Raw genomic sequence first — 8598 nt, forward strand, 5'->3', positions numbered from 1 at the left:
GGTGTTATACTGTGTTGTAGTAGTATGTGTATCTGGTGTATCACTGTGTTGTAGTAGTGTGTGTGTATCTGGTGTGACACTGTGTTTGTAGTAGTAGGTGTATCTGGTGTGACACTGTGTTGTAGTAGTATGTGTATCTGGTGTGACACTGTGTTCTAGTAGTAGGTGTATCTGGTGTGACACTGTGTTGTAGTAGTATGTCTATCTTGTGTGACACTGTGTTGTAGTAGTATGTGTATCTGGTGTGACACTGTGTTGTAGTAGTATGTTATCTGGTGTGACACTGTGTTGTAGTAGTAGGTGTATCTGGTTTGACACTGTGTTGTAGTAGTAGGGTGTATCTGGTTTTGACACTGTGTTGTAGTAGTAGGTGTATCTGGTGTGACACTGAGTTGTAGCAGTAGGTGTATCTGGTGTGACACTGTATTGTATTAGCAGGTGTTGTGGTGTGACACTGTGTTGTAGTAGTAGGTGTATCTGGTGTGACACTGTGTTGTAGTAGTAGGTGTATCTGGTGTGACACTGTGTTGTAGTAGTATGTGTATATGGTGTGACACTGTATTGTAGTAGTAGGTGTATCTGGTGTGACACTGTGTTGTAGTAGTATGTGTATCTGGTGTGACACTGTTGTAGTAGTAGGTGTATCTAGTGTGACACTGTGTTGTAGTAGTGGTGTATCTGGTGTGACACTGTGTTGTATTAGTAGGTGTATCTAGTGTGACACTGTGTTGTAGTAGTAGAGTGTATCTGGTGTGACACTGTGTTGCTTAGTAATAGGTGTATCTGGTGTGACACTGTGTTGTAGTAGTAGGTGTATCTGGGTTGACACTGTGTTGTAGTAGTAGGTTATCTGGTGTGACACTGTGTTGTAGTAGTAGGTGTATCTGGTGTGACACTGTGTTGTAGTAAAAGGTGTATCTGGTGTGACACTGTGTTGTAGTAGTGGGTGCATCCGGGTTGTGACACTGTGTTGTAGTAGTAAGTGCATCTGGTGTGACACTGTGTTGTAGTAGTAGGTGTATCTGGTGTGACACTGTGTTGTATTAGTAGGTGTATCTGGTGTGACACTGTGTTGTATTAGCAGGTGTATGTGGTGTGACACTGTGTCGTAGTAGTAGGTGTATCTGGTGTGATACTGTGTTGTAGTAGTATGTATATCTGGTGTGACACTGTGCTGTAGTAGGAGGTGTATCTGGTGTGACACTGTGTTGTAGTAGTAGAGTGTATCTGGTTTGACACTGAGTTGTAGCAGTTGGTGTATCTGGTGTGACACTGTGTTGTGTTTTAGGTGTATGTGGTGTGACACTGTGTTGTAGTAGTAGGTGTATCTGGTGTGACACTGTGTTGTAAGTAAGTATGTGTATCTGGTGTGACACTGTTTTTGTAGTAGTAGGTGTATCTGCTGTGACACTGTGTTGTAGTTGTATGTGTATCTGGTGTGACACTGTGTTGCAGTAGTAGGTGTATCTAGTGTGACACTGTGTTGTATTAGCAGGTGTATGTGGTGTGACACTGTGTTGTAGTAGCAGCTGTATCTGGTGTGATAATGTGTTGCTAGTAGAATGTGTATCTGGTGTATCACTGTGTTGTAGTAGTATGTGTATCTGATGCGACACTGTGTTGTAGTAGTAGGTGTATCTGGTGTGACACTGTGTTGTAGTAGTATGTGTATCTGGTGTGACACTGTTGTAGTAGTAGGTGTATCTGGTGTGACACTGTGTTGTAGTAGTATGTGTATCTGGTGTGACACTGTGTTGTAGTAGTAGGTTATCTGGTGTGACACTGTGTTGTAGTAGTATTTGTATCTGGTGTACACTGTGTTTGTAGTTGTAGGTGTATCTGGTGTGACACTGTGTTGTAGTAGCATGTGCATCTGGTGTGACACTGTGTTGTAATAGTATGTGTATCTAGTGTGACACTGTGTTGTAGTAGTATGTGTATCTGGTGTGACACTGTGTTGTAGTAGTAGGTGTATCTGGTGTGACACTGTGTTGTAGTAGTATGTCTATCTGGGTTGTGACACTGTGTTGTAGTAGTATGTGTATGTGGTGTGACACTGTGTTGTAGTAGGAGGTGTATCTGGTGTGACACTGGGTTGTAGTAGCTATGTGTATCTGGTGTGACACTGTGTTGTAGTAGTAGTTGCATCTGGTGTGACACTGTGTTGTAGTAGTAGGTGTATCTGGTGTGACTGGATTCATTACAGTGACACTGTGTTGTAGTAGTAGGTTATCTGGTGTGACACTGTGTTGTAGTAGTATGTTATCTGGTGTGACACTGTGTTGTATTAGTAGGTGTATCTGGTGTGACACTGTGTTGTATTAGTAGGTGTATCTGGTGTGACACTGTTTGTAGTAATAGGTTATCTGGTGTGACACTGTGTTGTATTAGCAGGTGTATGTGGTGTGACACTGTGTCGTAGTAGTAGGTGTATCTGGTGTGATACTGTGTTGTAGTAGTATGTGTATCTGGTGTGACACTGTGCTGTAGTAGGTGGTGTATCTGGTGTGACACTGTGTTGTAGTAGTAGGTGTATCTGGTTTGACACTGAGTTGTAGCAGTTGGTGTATCTGGTGTGACACTGTGTTGTAGTAGTAGGTGTATCTGGTGTGACACTGTTTTGTAGTAGTAGGTGTATCTGGTGTGACACTGTGTTGTAGTAGTATGTGTATCTGGTGTGACACTGTGTTGTAGTAGTAGGTGTATCTAGTGTGACACTGTGTTGTATTAGCAGTGTATGTGGTGTGACACTGTGTTGTAGTAGTAGGTGTATCTGGTGTGATAATGTGTTGTAGTAGAATGTTTATCTGGTGTATCACTGTGTTGTAGTAGTATGTGTATCTGATGTGACACTGTGTTGTAGTATTAGGTGTATCTGGTGTGACACTGTGTTGTAGTAGTATGTGTATCTGGTGTGACACTGTTGTAGTAGTAGGTGTATCTGGTGTGACACTGTGTTGTAGTAAGTATGTGTATCTGGTGTGACACTGTTGTAGTAGTAGGTGTATCTGGTGTGACACCTGTGTTGTAGTAGTAGGTGCCATCTGGTGTGACACTGTGTTGTAGTAGTAGGTGTATCTGGTGTGACTGGATTCATTACAGTGACACTGTGTTGTAGTAGTGGTGTATCTGGTGTGACACTGTGTTGTAGTAGTAGGTGTATCTGGTGTGACACTGTGTTGTATTAGTAGGTGTATCTGGTGTGACACTGTGTTGTATTAGTAGGTGTATCTGGTGTGACACTGTGTTGTAGTAATAGGTGTATCTGGTGTGACACTGTGTTGTATTAGCAGGTGTATGTGGTGTGACTACTGTGCTCGTAGTAGTAGGTGTATCTGGTGTGATACTGTGTTGTAGTAGGAGTGTATCTGGTGTGACACTGTGTTGTAGTAGTAGGTGTATCTGGTGTGACACTGTGTTGTAGTAGTATGTGTATCTGGTGTGACACTGTATTGTAGGTGTATCTGGTGTGACACTGTGTTGTAGTAGTATGTGTATCTGGTGTGACACTGTGTTGTAGTAGTATGTATATCTGGTGTGACACTGTGTTGTTAGTAGTATGTGTATCTGGTGTGACACTGTGCTGTAGTAGTATGTGTATCTGGTGTGACACTGTGTTGTAGCAGCTATGTGTATCTGGTGTGACACTGTGTTGTAATATGTGTATCAGGTGTGACACTGTGTTGTAGTAAAGTATGTGTATCTGGTGTGACACTGTGTTGTAGTAGTATGTGTATCTGGTGTGACACTGTGTTGTAGTAGTAGGGTGTATCTGGTGTGACACTGTGTTGTAGTAGTAGGTGTATCTGGTGTGACACTGTGTTGTAGTAGTAGGTGTATCTGGTGTGACACTGTGTTGTAGTAGTAGGTGTATCTGGTGTGACACTGTGTTGTAGTAGTAGGTGTATCTGGTGTGACACTGTGTTGTAGTAGTAAGGTGTATCTGGTGTGACACTGTGTTGTAGTAGTGGTGTATCTGGTGTGACACTGTGTTGTAGTAGTAGGTGTATCTGGTGTGACACTGTGTTGTAGTAGTAGGTGTATCTGGTGTGACACTGTGTTGTAGTAGTGGTGTATCTGGTGTGACACTGTGTTGTAGTAGTATGTGTATCTGGTGTGACACTGGGTTGCAGTGGCGCTCCTGAAAAAAATTCTCAGGGGGAGCAATTTTTCTGATGATTTTAGGTGACCTACACACATTTTAAAAAAGATATGTCCAGCAACAACATGAAGACAGGGCAGCATATAAGTCAATACCAGAAGCATTTATTGACTGATCTGGGGAGATGGATTCCAGTTTCTGTGACAGATTATAAATAATCTCTGATGCCTTTGTTATATTAGCTTTTGGTTGAATGTACTGTCGTAGTAAATATATAATGTTATAGCTTGGTCTGACTAAAATCTTGTGCAAGACCCATTTTGTGTTGGGCGTTTGTTTTCAATCAATGCTGTTCCTATCCTATAACAATGGACAAAAGAGTCCTATCTTGTCAGCCTTGTCAGCAGGTGGCCAAGGACAACACCCACGCCATAGGTCTCTCAGTTCTTCCAACTCACGAGTTCTTGCTCTGAGGACACACACACACACACACACACACACACACACACACATCATCACTGATAACACACACACACACACATCATCACTGTTAAACACACACACACACACACACAAAAATCCCCTCTCTTTAGGCTGAACATTTGAAGACAGAGAACCCGACTCAGAGCCAATGCAACAGTGGAGGGGACCTCGCCCAACTCATCAGGACCAATCAGAAGATCAGAACTACTAGATTCAACCTACATCATTTTTTATAAAATGTCTGCACACAATGTTTTGGGCTCTCTTCAGATAGCTCCTAGAGTTGATGAACGAGTCCGTGCACGCGATTCCAGGATATCTTTACCTCTGAATAAACTGCCTTTATTATACCATATCCACCCTGTCCAAAGTCTCTACTTGGTCTCAGTTCTCCAGTAAACTTGTGATTATCAACAGTACACTAACGTAACAAACAATTGGGGGAACTCACGGGGCAGATAGTAAGGTCGCAGTGACACAGAAAGCAGTTCAATGTCGGGGTACAGAGTCGCTCTCTTACCAGGATCGATTTTCCCTGTGACTGTCAGATCGCGGTCCGCTCTGACCAGGGTGAAGCCGCCCGGCTCCACTTCTCTGTCCGGGACTCTGTCATCCAGCCAAGTCTCCCAGAGCTGTATCTGGATTCCGCTGCCAGCAGCGTTTTCATTATTTAGTCCGTTCAGTAGCGGTTATGTACACGATCAACAAGATCAGTCCAAAACCCACCACTGGAAATCCATGGTTGGCAGAATGTTTGTAAACTAAGTGCACAAATTAAAAACATAAAATAACGCCACTAAGTGTACAAATTAAAAACATAAGATAACGCCACACTGCAGGTCGCAACAGAGACGCTGCTAGCCGCTATTTTCTTAGTTACGTTCATGGTTACGTCACGTATGACCAAAGCGCGTAAGTGCAAGCCCACAGACACCCATAGAGATTGTATTGAAAGCTTTGAAATTTGAAAAAAATAGATTTTACATGGGAGTCTATGACAGACTTCTGGGCGATTTTCAACATGACTGAAATCGCCCCCAAACGGCGGGAACCATTTGAAGCACGACTTTAGCCTGATTTGACATTTAGTGGCAGTCAGATCAGATTAGAACACTGATAACTACTGTTGCCGTGATATAATTGATTAGAAAAAAAATCCCTTCCTTTTCCCGTTTGGCAGTGCGTCGCCCATATCGCCCCTAGAACACACCGCCCCCTGCTGTTTGTAGTAGTAGGTGTATCTGGTGTGACACTGTGTTGTAGTAGTAGGTGTATCTGGTGTGACACTGTGTTGTAGTAGTATGTGTATCTGGTGTGACACTGGGTTGTAGTAGTAGGTGTATCTGGTGTGACACTAGGTTGTAGTAGTAGGTGTATCTGGTGTGACACTGTGTTGTAGTAGTAGGTGTATCTGGTGTGACACTGTGTTGTAGTAATAGGTGTATCCGGTGTGACACTGTGTTGTAGTAGTAGGTGTATCTGGTGTGACACTGTGTTGTAGTAATAGGTGTATCTGGTGTGACAATGTGTTGCAGTAGTATGTGTATCTGGTGTGACACTGTGTTGTAGTAGTATGTGTATCTGGTGTGACACTGTGTTGTATTAGTATGTGTGTCTGGTGTGACACTGTGTTGTAGTAGTAGGTGTATCTGGTGTGACACTGTGTTGTAGTAGTAGGTGCATCTGGTGTGACACTGTGTTGTAGTAGTAGGTGTATCTGGTGTGACACTGTGTTGTAGTAGTAGGGTGTATCTGGTGTGACACTGTGTTGTATTAGTAGGTGTATCTGGTGTGACACTGTGTTGTAGTAGTAGGTGTATCTGGTGTGACACTGTGTTGTATTAGTATGTGTATCTGGTGTGACACTGTGTTGTAGTAGTAGGTGTATCTGGTGTGACACTGTGTTGTAGTAGTAGGTGTATCTGGTGTGACACTGTGTTGTAGTAGTATGTGCATCTGGTGTGACACTGTGTTGTAGCAGTAGGTGTATCTGGTGTGACACTGTGTTGTAGCAGTATGTTATCTGGTGTGACACTGGGTTGTAGTAGTAGGTGTATCTGGTGTGACACTGTGTTGTAGTAGTAGGTGTATCTGGTGACACTGTGTTGTAGTAGTATGTGTATCTGGTGTGACACTGGGTTGTAGTAGTAGGTGTATCTGGTGTGACACTGTGTTGTAGTAGTAGGTGTATCTGGTGTGACACTGAGTTGTAGTAATAGGTGTATCTGGTGTGACAATGTGTTGCAGTAGTATGTGTATCTGGTGTGACACTGTGTTGTAGTAGTATGTGTATCTGGTGTGACACTGTGTTGTATTAGTATGTGTATTTATTGTGACACTGTGTTGTAGTAGTAGGTGTATCTGGTGTGACACTGTGTTGTAGTAGTAGGTGTATCTGGTGTGACACTGTGTTGTAGTAGTAGGTGTATCTGGTGTGACACAGTGTTGTAGTAGTAGGTGTATCTGGTGTGACACTGTGTTGTAGTAGTAGGTGTATCTGGTGTGACACTGTGTTGTAGTAGTAGGTGTATCTGGTGTGACACTGTGTTGTATTAGTATGTGTATCTGGTGTGACACTGTGTTGTAGTAGTAGGTGTATCTGGTGTGACACTGTGTTGTAGTATTAGGTGTATCTGGTGTGACACTGTGTTGTAGTAGTATGTGTATCTGGTGTGACACTGTGTTGTAGTAGTAGGTGTATCTGGTGTGACACTGTGTTGTAGTAGTATGTGTATCTGGTGTGACACTGGGTTGTAGTAGTAGGTGTATCTGGTGTGACACTGTGTTGTAGTAGTAGGTGTATCTGGTGTGACACTGTGTTGTAGTAGTATGTGTATCTGGTGTGACACTGTGTTGTAGTAGTAGGTGTATCTGGTGTGACACTGTGTTGTAGTAATAGGTGTATCTGGTGTGACACTGTGTTGTAGTAGTAGGTGTATCTGGGTTGACACTGTGTTGTAGTAGTAGGTGTATCTGGTGTGACACTGTGTTGTAGTAGTAGGTGTATCTGGTGTGACACTGTGTTGTAGTAAAAGGTGTATCTGGTGTGACACTGTGTTGTAGTAGTAGGTGCATCTGGTGTGACACTGTGTTGTAGTAGTAGGTGCATCTGGTGTGACACTGTGTTGTAGTAGTAGGTGTATCTGGTGTGACACTGTATTGTATTAGTAGGTGTATCTGGTGTGACACTGTGTTGTATTAGCAGGTGTATGTGGTGTGACACTGTGTCGTAGTAGTAGGTGTATCTGGTGTGATACTGTGTTGTAGTAGTATGTGTATCTGGTGTGACACTGTGCTGTAGTAGTGTATCTGGTGTGACACTGTGTTGTAGTAGTAGGTGTATCTGGTTTGACACTGAGTTGTAGCAGTTGGTGTATCTGGTGTGACACTGTGTTGTGTTAGCAGGTGTATGTGGTGTGACACTGTGTTGTAGTAGTAGGTGTATCTGGTGTGACACTGTGTTGTAGTAGTAGGTGTATCTGGTGTGACACTGTGTTGTAGTAGTATGTGTATCTGGTGTGACACTGTTTTGTAGTAGTAGGTGTATCTGGTGTGACACTGTGTTGTAGTAGTATGTGTATCTGGTGTGACACTGTGTTGTAGTAGTAGGTGTATCTAGTGTGACACTGTGTTGTATTAGCAGGTGTATGTGGTGTGACACTGTGTTGTAGTAGTAGGTGTATCTGGTGTGATAATGTGTTGTAGTAGAATGTGTATCTGGTGTATCACTGTGTTGTAGTAGTATGTGTATCTGATGTGACACTGTGTTGTAGTAGTAGGTGTATCTGGTGTGACACTGTGTTGTAGTAGTAGGTGTATCTGGTGTGACACTGTGTTGTATTAGTAGGTGTATCTGGTGTGACACTGTGTTGTAGTAGTAGGTGTATCTGGTGTGACACTGTGTTGTATTAGTATGTGTATCTGGTGTGACACTGTGTTGTAGTAGTAGGTGTATCTGGTGTGACACTGTGTTGTAGTATTAGGTGTATCTGGTGTGACACTGTGTTGTAGTA

This window comes from Coregonus clupeaformis, chromosome 40 (genome assembly GCF_020615455.1).
Source record: "Coregonus clupeaformis isolate EN_2021a chromosome 40, ASM2061545v1, whole genome shotgun sequence".
Classification (NCBI taxonomy): domain Eukaryota; kingdom Metazoa; phylum Chordata; class Actinopteri; order Salmoniformes; family Salmonidae; genus Coregonus; species Coregonus clupeaformis.